Raw genomic sequence first — 15,858 nt, 5'->3', positions numbered from 1 at the left:
CGTGTGAGGAGATCCAGGAAGTGGGCGGAGAGGTCCAGGAGCACAGACACAACAGCTCCAAGTGCTCCAGCTAATGCAGTAGGGTTCCAAACAGACTTAGTGTCGCTATGACGACTGTAGTACAATGACGGGTCACAACCCCCAAATCCTATCAGTTCCATGGGAGGACTGGAAGTGTCCCTTGATCATTTAGTGTGTTAGGTTACATTATACATGTTCAACCTCACGACAAACTTATTTCTCAGAACATGGTGTACTGCACAACTACATTATGCACTTGAAACCCCATAACATGAAAATAGCAACACAAATACCCATATCAGTGACAGACAAAGTATTTTGTGTATTATGCAAGTGATTTCTTTGGATTACTTCTTTAACAAAAGAACAAAATCAGTTGTCTTTTTTTAGGAGTTCCACCATTTCACATATAGTATTTGATGCATATTCCACCTGTGTATGTTACAGTGTTCTACATATGGTCATTTAATATGCAGACGGCTTTCACACATTTCTGTCATTGGTTCTCCTGGTCCTTCCTTTTCCCCTCTGAAGACTAGAGGAAGACATGCTAGGATATAATTTGAAGACAATCGAGTCAGTCTGTACCACTCATCATCCAATCAGAGACACAAACAGCAGTCTGGTCATGCCCTCTCTGTGTTTTAAACTTCTGATTTACTTTTAGAAGGCAAATAAAGTAAATAGAACCTGATTGTCAACTATATTTTAATCAGAAACTGAAGACTGAAACAGCAGCAGTGTGTTGCTTACACTTTTCTCCTAAGCACTGAAACGAAATTGTAGGGAGAAGTCAAAGTACCAAAAGAAAATCCCAAGGTTTTTGAAATTTTATTTATGGAATGTTGCACTGTAGAACTTAAGCAAACAACTGACATAAGTAATCGATTCACTTTACTTCTATGTCAGACACTTTAGTCATTGTGAGCTCTGCAAAATGTCCCACTGTTAGACTGAATCTAAAAGTAACTCTCTGATAGTAACGCTCTCTCAACACCCTTCTCACAATACAACCCAGTGTGGCTAACCCCAGTATATTTTACCCCAGTATAATTTACTCCGGTATGGTTTACTCCAGTGTGTCTTACCCCAGTATGGTTTACCCAGTATGATTTACCACAATGTGAATTCCCCTAATGTCTGTTACCCCAGTAGGGTTTACCCCAGTGTTCTTACCCTAGTATGGTTTATCCCAATGTGGTTTACCACAGCTTGGTTTAAAACAGTATGGTTTACCCTAGTGTGGTTTTCCCCACTGTCTCTTACCCCAGTGTGGTTCACCCGTGTGGTATACAGTGCTACTGCAGTGTAGCCTCACGCCAGGAAAGAACTCATAATGGTGCCCCAACAGCTTTACTGCTGTTAGCTTCCTGACTGGCATTATTGGAGGCAGGCAAAGGCTTAAAGACTGCATCTTCCTGGTTTACTTCACAGATTCATAGACTTATAAAAAATATTGTTTATTTACTCTGTAGCTATCTCTATTATTTCCACTGATAACTTGTGCATTGTAGTTCTACATTAAATAAATACTGTAGTTCTAAATGAACATACTGTAGCATCAAGATGAGGGACATCATGTGAGACATCATCTCTTGATCATGAACACACAGCAACAGGAAGAAACCGAAATAGAATAATGGGTGAAATGGGGGTAATATGACTATGTGCCCCCATAGAAGCGGACTGGGCACACACAAGAGGCACGTCGTGGACACCTAGCACACCAAGGCGGTGAGCAGTTGGTCTTTCTCATTTCCTCAAAAACAAAAACTGGTAATAGAGATGGAAATACTCCAAGGAAACTGTCTCAGTATCTTTCCAGCATTGACTGACTGGATCATAGGTCAACACCATTATACTGTCCCCTGTATTCAAAGTGAGCTCCCTGGATTTGAGGAGCAGCTGTAACCTTGTCTGAATAAAGGAAGGGGATGAATGGAAGATGGCCTTTGTTACTAACTCTGGACACTAAAAGTATCAGGTTATGCTTTTTGGCCTTGCTAATGACCCTTCTGTTTTCCAGGCCTTCATAAATGATGTACTAAGGGACATGATAGCAAGGTTCGTAGTGGCTTATATAAATTACATTTTGGTTTACTCCCCCACACTCCCTGAGCATGTTGTTCATGTAAGAGAGTTTTTAAAGAGATTGTTAAAAACAATCTGCATGTTAAAAGAGAGAAATTTGCCTTCCACCTCCAGAAGACCTCTTTATTGGGATACATCAGTGATAGCAGGGTTACCATGGAAGATAAGAAGGAAGCAATCATGAACTGGCCAGATACCCAGACTCCTAAAAACCTTCAACAGGTCTTGGGTTTTTCCAACTTCTACCGGTGTGTTATATGAAACTTCAGTACTATTGTTGCCCCCTCACCTCCCTGTTAAAGGGAAATCCTAAAATGCTGCAATGGAACCCAAGTGCTGAGCAGGCTTTTCAGGCTTTAAAGAAAGCTTTCACTGAGGCTCCAATGTTACTGAACACCCAGATCCAGAGGAACCCTTCGTGGTTGAGGTAGACGTCTCAAATACAGAAGTTGGAGCCATTCTATCACAACTTGTTGATAAGCCCCTAAAGACCTCATCCTACTGCCTACTATTCAAATAAACCATCTCCTGCTGAAAGAAACTATGAACAGGGAACCTCTAGTTGTTAAGATAGCCTTGGAAGAATGGAGACATTAGTGAGAGGGGGCTAAACACCCATTTGTTGTCTGGACAGATCACAAGAACCTAGAATACATTAAACATGCCAAGCGTCTCACTCCTCATCAAGCCCGATGGTCGCTCTTCTTTAACCAATTTAATTTTCAGATCACTTTCAGACCTGGATCTCTGAATACCAAGGCAGAGGCCCTTTCTCGGATCCATGAAGTGATTCGTTCAGAGACCATAATTAACCCCTTACCTATTTTGCCCAGAGAGTGTGTTGTATGAGCAATAAAATAGAACTTTGACATGTAACTCAGAAGAGTCACGTCTACTACTCAGATACAGCCCAATACAGACTACACTACCGATTAGCCCCTAGTTCGATCCAGATCACCTGACTATTAACCACATCAGTATCTAGTTATCTCTCATGTGTTCAAATATATAAACTCAGTTCATCCAGTCTTTCATTGCAAAGTCTTGTCTGCCTGCCTTATGATTCTTAGCATTGGTATTCTTTGTCTGCTATTCTGGTTTATACTTTTTATGCCTGCTGGATTTACTCTTTTGCCTGCTTCTTCTTTGCTCATCACCTGTTTGCTGGATATTACCTCTGCTTGTGTTTTGACTATGCCTTTGGATTGCTGCTTTTCATTATTAAATCTGTTTTACCTGAATTCCACTCAGTCTCTGCTCAAAAAACCTAGGATGGAAGACCTGAACTCTACCACCACACCACTGTTTGATACTCTGTTTGACACTCTGCAAACGTTTGGAAAAAAGGTTCTTTGATCTTAAAAGATCAAAACTGAACTTTTTGGCCTTGTTGTAAAGTGCTATATATGGTACAATCCAAACACTGCCCATCACCCTGGGTACACCAACCCCACAGATAATTTAATCACTGCTCATCATCCCAGGAACAACATCCCCACTGTGAAGAATGGTACAATCCAAACACTTATCACCCTTAGAACATCACCCCCACAATGAAGTATGGTACCTGAATTTGACTCAGTCTCTGCTCAAAAAACCTAGGATGGGAGACCTGAACTCTACCACCACACCACTGAATGTGTAATGCCCGAATGCTGAATGTGTAATGCCTGGATGCTGAATGTGTAATGTCCGAATACCGAACATGTAATACCTGAATGCTGAACATAGCCCTTGTGCAGTTCTGGTCACATCTGCAGTTTTCCTTTATGCTTTCATTGTCCCTCATTTAATCTAAATGAATTTTGAATCTACCAAATTAAGACATTTTCTGCCATAAAAGAAATGACCAATTAACTGCTTTATTAAAAGCATTACAGGTTTGGTGTGAAGTTGATTATACTGAGCAAATGTTCATTAGCAGTGGAACACATGCTAAGACAGGAGGCACTGTGTCATCAGCCTGAGAAAGAGAGGGATGGAAGGATAGAGAGAGAGAAAGAAATATATTAGACTTTAATTAGCGGCGCTTCGCCTAATTCAGTTGTCATCATGGCTAGATGCTCTTGGAGAGAGGACTAAAAGTACATCCTCACCACTGCCACCAGATTGGGTTGGTTGCGAAAGAGGTGGGGGCTATGAGGGGGGAGGAGGGGCTATGAGGGGGGAGGAGGGGCTATGAGGGAGGAGGATGCAGCGGAGGGTGGACGGGCCGGTGTAGAGGAGGGATGGGCTGATGGGGAGGAAGAGGAGCTGAGGTGTTGGGGGAGGGGCTATGAGGCATGGGTGGGGCTTCTCTGAGAGAATGGGGTGAAATTCTGGCCAACTTCTACTGTGGTGTGAGGATTTTGTTATGCATAACAGAGAAGTGTTCAAGGACATATAGCAAGTTTGTCTTTCACATATCTGTTATTTTATTGGCTTAAATCTGCAGAGTAACTGAAAACCAAACATCAAAATCAAAGCATTCATTAAGTTCAACAGTGATGCAAATTACAAGGCAAAACACTAAAATCAGGAAATCAGTTTTCTTCAAACTGTATTCAGTTATGGTGACATTTCTTTAGGTAGGCACTGCTCACAAAAAAGCTCTTCATTCTGAATGTTCATTGGTCACCTCCTGTAAACCCCTCCCACAGTGTCAGTACCATTTACATTTTTAGCATTTAGCTGAAGCTTTGATCCAAAGTAACTCACAATTATGACTGAATACAACTTGAACAACCCCCGCTGAGATGTAAAAATCAATACACAGGACAACCATCACCTGGAGACTCCACAAAGCTAGTCTAGAGTGTCAAGGAAAAAGCCTTACTTTGAAAAAAGCCTTTTGAAATCACTTTTGTAGTTTCCCAAATGACATGTTTGATACTCTGCAAACGTTTGGAAAAAAAAAGATCAAAACTGAACTTTTTGGCCTTGTTGTGAAATGCTATATATGATACAATCCAATACACTGCCCATCACCCTGGGTACACCAACCCCACTGTGAAGAATGATACAATCCAAACACTGATCACCCTTAGAACATCACCCCCACAATGAAGTATGGTACCATCCAAACACTGCTCATCACCCTGAGAATACCACCCCCACAGTCAGAGTTGAAGGCAAAACAGATGGAGGTGAATATAGGGCATTCCTTGAAGAACAGCTGTACCAGTCTGCAAGATACCTGTACCAATCTGCAAGATACCTGTGACACGATGAGTAGGCAGAGGCAATCCCTGAGTGGAGCGAGAATTATTAAGGACAAATCCATGATCAGGTTTGGTCGAACAGTCCAGAGTCAGAGAGCAATACGAACAGGTACAGAACACAGGCTATATGAACAGAGGCTATGTACAATGACCAGCAACGTAGTACAGGAAAACCAGGAATTAAATACAAAACATAAGAAGAAGAAATTAAGAACAGCGGGAGACAAGGCACTGCTGTGGGTACCGCAATGCCAGGGAAGGGCCAAGAGTGACAATACCTCAGACTAGAATAGAGCTTCACCCTCTAACAAGACAATGACGGTAAGCGTACTGCCAAAGTTACACAGGAGTGGTTCAAAAGCAAGAACCCCAATGGATTAGGGTGGCCAAGTTAAAGCCTACACTTCAATCTGCCAAGATTTAAAAATTGCTCTTTAACAGAGTAATTCTGCAAGGAAGAAAGGACAAAAAAATCTAGATAAGCGAAGTGGACTGAAATAAATCCTTATGTACTTGACCCAGTAAAGGTGCCATGACCACATATTGATCCAGGTAGGTGATTACGTCTATGTGTCAGTCAAATGGTAAATAAGCCAAGTTTATAGTGGATGTTAGGCTGTGGTTCCAGGTGCCTTTTGTTCTGTTGTCATGGTAACACACCGCTTGGCATTTGGTGTGGTCTCCAGAGAGGGTTGCAGGCCAGCCAAAGAACATCAGGAGTGTGTGTGTGTGTGTTTGCGTGTCTGTCCTGAGGGTGTTTGTCTGTCTATCTGCTGCAGGTTCTTGTGTATGTGTGTGTTATGGCAAGAGTGTGTTACTGTAGGAGCATATCATAGCCAGTGTGTTTGTGTGTACTTTACTCTGCTGAAAGACACTCTTCTGTGAGTGACTGTGAACACAGCATACAATATTGTCCCACAGTCACTGCAATGCATGCATAGAGCAAAGTTATTCTTTTGAATATCAAAAAGAATATAAAAGCTAACAATAACTGCTCTGAAAGTTTAATCCATCACTGTTGCAGGCATTTGTGAAATTTTGATGTGGTCAAATATTTATATATCATATACAAACCTGTGATATTAAAATTTACATTCACAGATGAGCACTAGTTCATACTGACAATAACATTCAGAGAGAGAGAGCCTGTGTGTGTGTGTTAGTTTGTATATAAGTGTATGTTTAAGTGTATGTTTGAGAAAGAAAGAGAGTGTAAGAGATTTTATTTTTGTGTGAGACAGGGAGTGTATTGGTGCCCTCTTAGTACGAGACTAAAATATTGTAATGCTGTCAGCCTTTCCACACAAACCTTTTTATAACTGCCACATCTAAAAGACGTGAACGTCTCCAAATACGCATGCCTTCCTGGTCTACACATCCCTGCTTTGTAAAAAGCAGAGAAATGCAAACAAGCTGTCAAGCCCTGGAGATCTATTCCACACCATCCATCACACAGGTCTACCATGACTACCGTGATTTGTCTTCAGTAACACTTAACATTACACCACCACTGTTACAGATTAAATAATTAACTACAATTTAATATACTAACAATTGTAACAACACATTAATAGTGTAAGGACTCTCTCAGTACTTTCTCTGTGCACATCAATACTGTTTGCCATTATGTGAGGAGAGTATTGTTGCAGATGGTTACTCAGTAGCCTATATTACTGAGATAATTAATGGTATAGTTACACCATAACAGCAGCTGTGTAACAGTGGTACACTGTTCTCTTCACTTAGCTAATATACAAAGCCAGACAAATTAATTTGTATGCAACTGCACTTCATTTGGTGTTTAGATATACTGGTTTCCATAAAATCCTACCCTCTGCTGGCTTGGTCTAGAGCTGCTCTGAGCTGATGTGTCTGGTGCTCCTGTGGAAACTCGGCACTGCCGCTGTGGTCTGCAATCAGCAGCATTTAATCTAAAGTTTTAGTACAGAGTGAATCTATGAATAACTGTTTCTGTAGCATCGGTCCATGAATATAACTAGATTGCTAATGATTTACAGAAAAGAGCCTGCACTATGTTACGGAGACTGAAGCAGGAAAGAGACAGTGACGTAGTGTTTGGGTAGTGTTTCTGTAACGATGAAACGAGGCGAGAAGCAGGATGTAAATGCGAGGAGGGATCTTATTAATTAACAAGTACAAACAAAACCAAAATGGTATAAAACAAACACAAGGCAATACGAAACCCTGGGGAGGTAGACTAGAAAACTTAAACACAAACGAGAGAAGGGCGAATATTAACAAACAAGAACAATGGCACACGCAAACCACACCCAAAGAAAACCGAACATACAAAATAACCGGCAACATGGATAACGAAACACAGGGCTTAAATACACAAACTAATGAGGGAATAACCAGACACAGGTGGAACCACTAACAGGTGGAGAATTAAACAAGAGGAGCAGAGAAAACCAACACCAAAACAAGGAAGCACATGGAAACAGAACCAGGAAGATAACAAAATATAAGGTGTTGCCATGGGAACCCCAATGCCAGGGAGAGGTGATCATGAAAGTTTTTAGGTTTTAATGATGGAATCCGGAGAAACAAATCCAAAGGGAAAGACCAGGTAGCAAGAGACAAGCGACGTGTAATCGCTGCAACAGTGACGATGTTTGTGATGGCACATGTCCTGCTGGAGATGACCTTGCATCACCTGCCACACCTCCTCACCCTTACAGAACCAATTACTGCTGGGGTGTCTGCCTGGCTGGGACTCCATGGCAACAGGCGTTGTTGGTACCCCAGGCAACAATGAATTAGGGTAAAACCCATGGATTAATGTCTGGGCTAGTTCAGGATATATGACTGGAAATGCACTATTTAAACATTTAAATAGTGCTAATGGAAAATATAAAAAACAACAAACTTAAATTATTTAGCAGAGACAAATATGCAGAATAATCCTTTGCTTCGTGTCAACTAGTGATGTAAGTGTGCTTAGCTGTGGAAGGTGCTACATTGTAAGGACAAGCAGCTAAAATAAATACATTTGTAGCCTTAGATATAGCTAGCTAATGATAATAGTTTGTGTTATGTTGCCATAAAACTAGGGTTAGGGTTAACTAGGTGCAGCCACAGCATACCCAGAAGCTGGAGGTGGGGCTGTACCTGTAAACATGGCAATATCTCAGTGATGAAAGTAGATAACTTACGCAGGGAAGCCATAGAAGTTTTCATGGCAGTCCCAGGCTCAGTTAAACGGCAGTAAGGCTAATTCGGGAGTCTGTCCTGATCTGATATGGCTTGCAGAGTGACATAACTCTCAGTTTCCTCCAACCATTCAGCTGTACCCATGTTCAGAAAGGTCTTTTGTCACTGAAACCCAGCCAGGAAGGATAGTTATATAGGTGTTTGTAGGTTTTAATGATAAAATGCAGAATAAGGAGATTGAGAACAGAAAAAAACCGAATCAAGTACCAGACACACACTACAAAAGAAATGGTTTAGTAACTGTGTAAGTACAATAAACCTGCAAAACAGTCTTTTTCAGTCTCCTCTTTCTGTTTGTCATAATAATAAATAATAAACAGCAAATCATTAGTGACTAATGATTACTTTTTAATTAAACTTTCAGTAAGTAATGTTTTCTTTGCAATAACAGAGATGAAGTCTCTCTATCCCTCAGTCTCTCTATCCCTTTCTCGGTTCAGTGTAATTCTAGTTGGCGTTACTGGTAAGATTGTAAGCAGGCCAAAACAAGGCTTCAAAGATGAACTGTTTGTAACTGAACACTCAACAAAAGCAACAGCAGTGGCACAGACAACAACAACAACGTCTCTCTTCCACGATCTTCTCTCTCTCTCTCTCTCTCTCTCTCTCTCTCTCCCCTTGCCTTTCCTTCTCTCTGACCTGTGGTATAATCTGATGCAGATTATACAAATATAAAACTGAGATGATTTTATTTGGACTATATATGTATATACAATGGATGGTACGGTGACACCCATCCTGAGTGTTTGAAACCAGCAAGATGGCCACCATACTGGATGCACTTGCACAGTAAATAAAAAAATCTGAGCCAGAGCATGCGCATTAGGAAGTATAGGCGGGATCATATATATGATATATATATGTGTGTGTGTGTGTGTGTGTGTGTGTGTGTGTGTGTGTGTGCAGCAGCAAATATCAATAATAAAGAGACTGTAATACGCAATAAATCACAGTATAAGTTGTGTGCAAACAGTTTCCTGTGATCCTCGTGTTATGTTTATAGTGTTATTAGTTGTTTTGGATAAAAAGTGTCAGGTAAATGTACATCACACTGCTACACTGCGCATGAATGTGGCATGAGGTACAGAAGAGATGAGATGGGAATAAATTGGTAAACAGTGGAAGACTTGCCACTCTTTAACAGCATGCACCGCTAACTAAACTTAAACTGCATTATATTATTGTAATTACATTATTGTAGTATAATGGATTACATTATTGTAGTACCAATCAGAGGTGGAGAAGGTGGTGTGTGCACATAGAGGTGGCCTCTGAAGTTCATTCTCAGTGTAAGGCCTACAGTTTCTGTGTGAGGCTTTCAGTCTCTGTGTAAAGCGTACAGTTTCTGTGTAAGGTCTACAGTGTCTGTGTAAGGTCTGATGGAAGGCCATCGGAGGCAGCACAGAGGCAGCAGACCAGGCCTGTAGGCTGTCAATCAGGAGTGATCCGTGGACGTATGCTACTGAGACACCAGCTGGGAACTGACCACTCCCAGCTGGGTTTCCTGGGAGATGGTGTCTGATAAATGAGAGACCCAAAACACCCAGTAACCTCAGGTAACACTAGGGTTAATGTGTCCAAATGCATCACTAGACAGTGTTGTGTGGAGAGTTACAATTACTTCCAGTGAAGGGTCATAGACAACCACAGCACAATTAAAGATCAGAGGTTGGTTTCTACCCGATAACTGGGTTCTGTTATGTAATTGGCTCTGTCGATGGAAAACATGTCTCCACTGTTCCCATGTGCAGCCACTGTTTGTGGATGATGTCACTATAGTGGTATGTCATGATGATGTCACTATAGTGGTATGTCATGATGATGTCACTATAGTGGTATGTCATGAAGAATTGGCCGCAAATTCGAGCTGGCTGCCCAGGCTCAGTTTTGACGTTCTCTAGAGGTTTTGCCCACTTTTTACTAAACCTGGTCCATATAACAACAACAACAACAATAATAATAATAATAATAATAATAATAATAATAATAATAATAAATATGCTTGTTGTCTTAAACAGTCCTAAGCATCAAAAAAAAATTTTTTTGTTCCTCACTAGACAAAGTGATACACCTGGCTAGAATAATAATAAAAAGTTTAATCCTTATCGTTAAATTCATCACAAAATATCTCACATTACAAGTCAGCTAGTTTAGCTGAATCTATCTCCAACAAAGCCACTACCTAACATTAGTGCAAACAACCATTGTTGGGTGCAATCCTCCTGTATAATTGCTTACCTAATTACAGGATTAACTCACAGTGTTATTGCTGCCCTAACTGCTAACCCCTTTGTGTGCACCACTGTGTAACTAGCTTGATGTGCTGAGGCCCCTCTTATACGCATTTCAACAAAAGGCCTTGGTCAGTCAGTCATGAAAAGCTTTTAGCCGATCTGTTTGAAGTCTCAGGGGAATGAACGGTTTTTCTCTCGCTCTGTCTCTTCATCTCTCACGTACACGCATGCCTTGTCTTCTTCCCTATGGAAACTTGTTTTCTCAGTGTCGTCATAGCAACAGCTGTTGTGTATGTTAATGAACTGTAGGCCTATAGGGCCCCAAGAGTACTGCTCCCCCCCCCCCTCACTGTATGTGTGTAAGAGAGAGAGAGAGAGAGAGAGAGAGAGAGAGTGAGTGTGTGTGTGTGTGTGGGTGTGTTTAGGTGTGTGTCCATGTCCCTCATATCATTTGATGACAAACTCAAAAACAGTTTGTTGTGTGATAAGTGTAGGCTAACATAATTATAACTAAGGTTTAGTGCTTTAGTTTGCATAATTATATGATGTTATGGCCATTGTGTATGTTTATTACACATTAATAGCAATAATTTGCTTAATTATAGCTTAGGTAAGGCTTGTAACACACAAAAGAGACTCTAGTGACTTTACACAAAGAACAATTTTTTGCTAGACAGAATGGGGCATTTCGGTAGTGAATATTCATTGTGCTGATAAAACACTGTATTTTGTTTTTGTGGCATGTCAAATGATCTTGGACAAAGATATTAAAAAAATACCATTAGAATTATGTTAATTGCAAATAGTGACACAAGACACGTATTTGGTCCTGATTTGCATATTATGTTAGTACTGATAATAGATCTCCGCGGAAAATGCCACCTGAACCGATACATTTTCCGGTAAGAAACCGATGTGGATTGGAGATTACGTGAGATAATCTCTGACAGTGTTTGGTTGCACATACAATTCATCACCAAAAGCACACACACACACACATCCATATAGCTAACTGACCAAAATATGTAAAAAAAATAAATAATAATAATAATAATAAAAAAATTAAAAAGCACATCTTTGATCAGAGCAAGCACAATGTCAAACTTTGCAACTGCGCCAGTATGACTGCCACAGTTTTGCGATAAAAAATGTAAATTTAGACGTTACAGATGACGAAACTATAGACTGAGGAGAGACACAATTCTGCTCTGTCATGATTAAGAAGTACTGAATCATGCAGTTTATGTCTTGGTGAAAGTTAAAGATGCAGGTTTCAACGTACTACTTATCTGATAACGGGAATTAGCTAATTGTCGCTTGTCACGGGTTTTTAATATGTATAGCCTTATTTGCATGTCGATTGTGATTGGCTTTCTCCCAGGGCACAGGTAAAATTACTACAGTGGATAGTTGACACCTTTATGGAAAGCGGTTTTAATGTTTATTGATCTGAACAGATTTGCATTAAAGATATCTGTAAGTAATTCACAACTAGACATAATGACTAGACATAATGATTCATTTTGACTCATCAAAATGTAACTGTAGATATAGTAAATTGCTGTTCTTACTAGCAAGATTGTAAATGCAGATATCCTTAATTGTTATTTTTAACAGTCAAATTTGAAATCTTATTAGTCAAAAGTCGTTTGTCTACAAAATTTCATTATGGATAGTCAGACGAAACCAATCATATGTTAAAACCGCTTTCCATACGCCTGTGTGCTATTTGCCGTCACAGTGACTGCATAGAAATTAAATAACACGTCACACATTTTGCATGTCATTGTTAACATCAGCAGTTAACATCATGTTTTATGAATCTGGCCCGGTGACTTAAATGGCATTACTCTGAGAGACAATTACAAACTTATGGATGGTTTATGGTTAGTTAAAAACCATTTAAAACTGATAAAGGCAATTTAATCATATTTAATTTATACGTTTATAGTTCCTTATATTTCATTTGTAATAATCTAAATGCAAATCTAAATTTGTCATCTTTAGGTTTGCAATTTTTGGGGCTCAACTATCAAATGTGATGTCACAGCTTGATATTAATTCTGATTGGATATAACTGTTTTAATTTACACAGTCAGTTTTTGTTGGAAGCAAGTTTTATTTTAGTTTGCACTTGACAATTTGATTTAAATGTTTTTTTAAGTAAACATTTTAAAAATAAATGATTTTGTCTTGTTGTTTGCATTACGAAGACTTGTTTGTTAGACTCACTCCAGTGTGTGGTACTGCTGGAAGGAAGAAGTATATAGAGGGCCACTCCAATTACTGCGAAAGAGCAGCGTGTGATCTTATTAGCAAGAGTTTAGCAGAGAGAGAGAGAGAGAGAGAGAGAGAGAGAGAGAGACTCGACTAGAAAGAGAAAAAAAGCTTCAGAGAAGGAATGAGCTGTTTCCTACAAACAAAAATAAATATGAACAGAACGTAAGCCCTGAATGGTCCAATGCCTGTAATGAGGCATGGAACATTTGTTTTTCCACATTAGTCCTTATGATTGCACGAGGAAATTCCTTTGTGTATATGCACTTCAGCGTGTTCAGGGGAAACGTTCTGATTATCTGGGCTGTAGTTTCTGCGCTGTACTTTCTTGGGAAACGGTTTGTCTTACCATCCTTAAGTTTATTTTTTTAGTAGTATAGTGCAGGTGTCTGCAACTTTATTGTACAGTTTAAACAACAAAAAATTCAACGATGAAATACTCAGTATGTAATACTCAGTATACAGTCATTAACTTACTTTAACATAGTTATTGACATACATTAGCATATAGGTCCCTGACTTTCTTTGCAAAGGTGACCCATCTACCGTGCATACGAGCGATCTGCAGTAGCCTGCATCCAGGGGCTGAAGTTGATGTTCATGCGTGAGAAAGTCTGCTTCTGCAGACATGCTGACCCAAAGACAGCACTGCCAAGGCAATCTTCTTCAGACAGCCACGTTTCTCTGGATGTGATGTCCAACACTTTAGAAGAAACTGCATTTCGTTTGGAGGTTTCAAGTGACGTGTACAGCTCACAAAACGTCCCTGTACACAGAAATGAGCTCGGAGGTCAAGCAGTTGCATTTCAAAATGCTTTCAAAGTTCATCCATCTGGAAACTGGCAAGTCCATGTCTTTCCCATTAAGCTTGTCTGGATGTATATGAAAGATATAATTTGTCCATATCTTTAAATATCTTGTAATCTTCTGGGAAATTCTGACACAAGTTCTCTTGTGTACATGGAAATGTTAGCTGTGCTGACCGAGTGCTTGAAATAGCAAACTGCCTCCTTTTCTGTATCATCCACATAAACTTTTAAGTTTGGATGTGAATGACGTCCCCATCTCAAATAGTGCCATGACCGTTTGTACAGCTCACCGCATGCAGATATTGAGTTTTTTCAAGTGTGATGTAATGTCTGTCAAAAACATACACCTCTCGAGCCACTTGACATCATCCAGCTTTGGGTAGTGCTGGTCTTTCTCGACAAGAAAGGCTTTTTGATTGCATCACTGCAGTTCACAAAACTCTCAGGTACTTTTCCAGCACTCAGCCATCTGCCACTGGAGTGAAGAGGGATGTCTTTGTATGCGCATTTCTTCAAGCAGTGTTTGGAATCGCCTGAGAGTCAAGGCAGGGCAACATTGCCATCACAGTGTAAAGATCACAATTTGACATCATTGCAGAGGGAATTTGCTGGTGTACAGTGCAGTGGGATTTAAGAACAGGGTGCTCAATTTTGTCTTCGGTTATTCTGGTGAGTCGTTTTTGCTTTCACACCAGTGCAGGAACACCATCCGTTTTGACTGCAAAGATTCTTTGAATTTCAATGGCAATGCTTTCAAAAACCTCAACGAAGGTATTCACAACAGCTGTTGTGTTGCCGTAGATGGGTTTAAAACAACACAGTTCCTCTCGTACTTCAACAGAATCACAAAACCTGGCTACAACTGTCAGACGAGGCAGACTGTTCGTGTCCATGCTGAATGCAGCACAGTCTCTCAGTCCAGTCACTCACCGGGCCCTTGATGTTAGACACAATATCAGTGATACAGTGTTCAACAGTTCTTGATGAAGCAAGCATCTCTTTAATTCTGGTGATGATAGTATTCTTGTTCATTAAACCATCAAACAGATCAGATGTACAATATGCTTCTTTAAATGTATTCTTCATCAGTGAAGGGTTATCTGTGCTTAGCAATGCACTTATGCACTGGGACAGACACAGTCTGGCTGACTTCAGATCAGTTTCCCACAGCGACACTGCTCTGAGTTAGGAATAACTCCTTATTCGTGTCTCACCTGTCTCCAGCCTTGAGTGGAAAAAAATGTTAGGAATAAGACAGAAAGACACCAGGGTGTTCATTGGAAGGAAGATAAAAGATGATGTTGTTCTTGAGAACATCTCTCCTCCTGTCTGATATGGGCTCTTCTGGAGGTTCTCACGGCTCTCCTGCTGATCCAGGCCCACACCTGATCCACATTGCCAGCATCTGGCGGGTCATCACTACTCACCTCTAGATCTTTACGTTCTATCCTATTACTCCAGAATTGCTCTAGACTCGTTGTTATGTCAGGATCCTTCTCATTTCTCACCAAAGTCTCCATCCTGGTGTCAGATTGATTAGTGGCTGGCCAATCTCCCTGTAGCTCTCCCCTGTAGGGAAAACCGAGCATAGGAGTGCTGGTATTGACCAGACCCTTCTGCCCAAACGATATCTCTGTAGCTGCAGTACATGTCCCCTGACGTTTGGTCTGGTGGTGTAGTTAGTGACCTTTAGTGATGTCTTTTCAATATTCTGCTTTCCTCCACTCAGTTTAAAGTAATACTCTAGCATTATTTCAGCCCAGTCTCCATCTACCACTCCTGTAGCATGTGGTCGATTATTGCGTAGCCTAAAAATAATTTCAGTGTGTTTTTTTTCTTATACTTATGAAGGAATCTTTTTTCCTCTTATGCTTTGTTGTAAGTGTGCTTTGGTTTAGTAAGGTTTTGCCTTTCAGAGGCGGAGCACAGGGAAATGGCACTAGATCATATGCTACAGGTGCAGTAGGCATATTGAGTTATAAAACACTGCAA

This window comes from Electrophorus electricus, chromosome 2 (genome assembly GCF_041902795.1).
Source record: "Electrophorus electricus isolate QZ-2024a chromosome 2, ASM4190279v1, whole genome shotgun sequence".
NCBI classification, from domain to species: domain Eukaryota; kingdom Metazoa; phylum Chordata; class Actinopteri; order Gymnotiformes; family Gymnotidae; genus Electrophorus; species Electrophorus electricus.
This window is presented reverse-complemented; position numbering follows the sequence as displayed.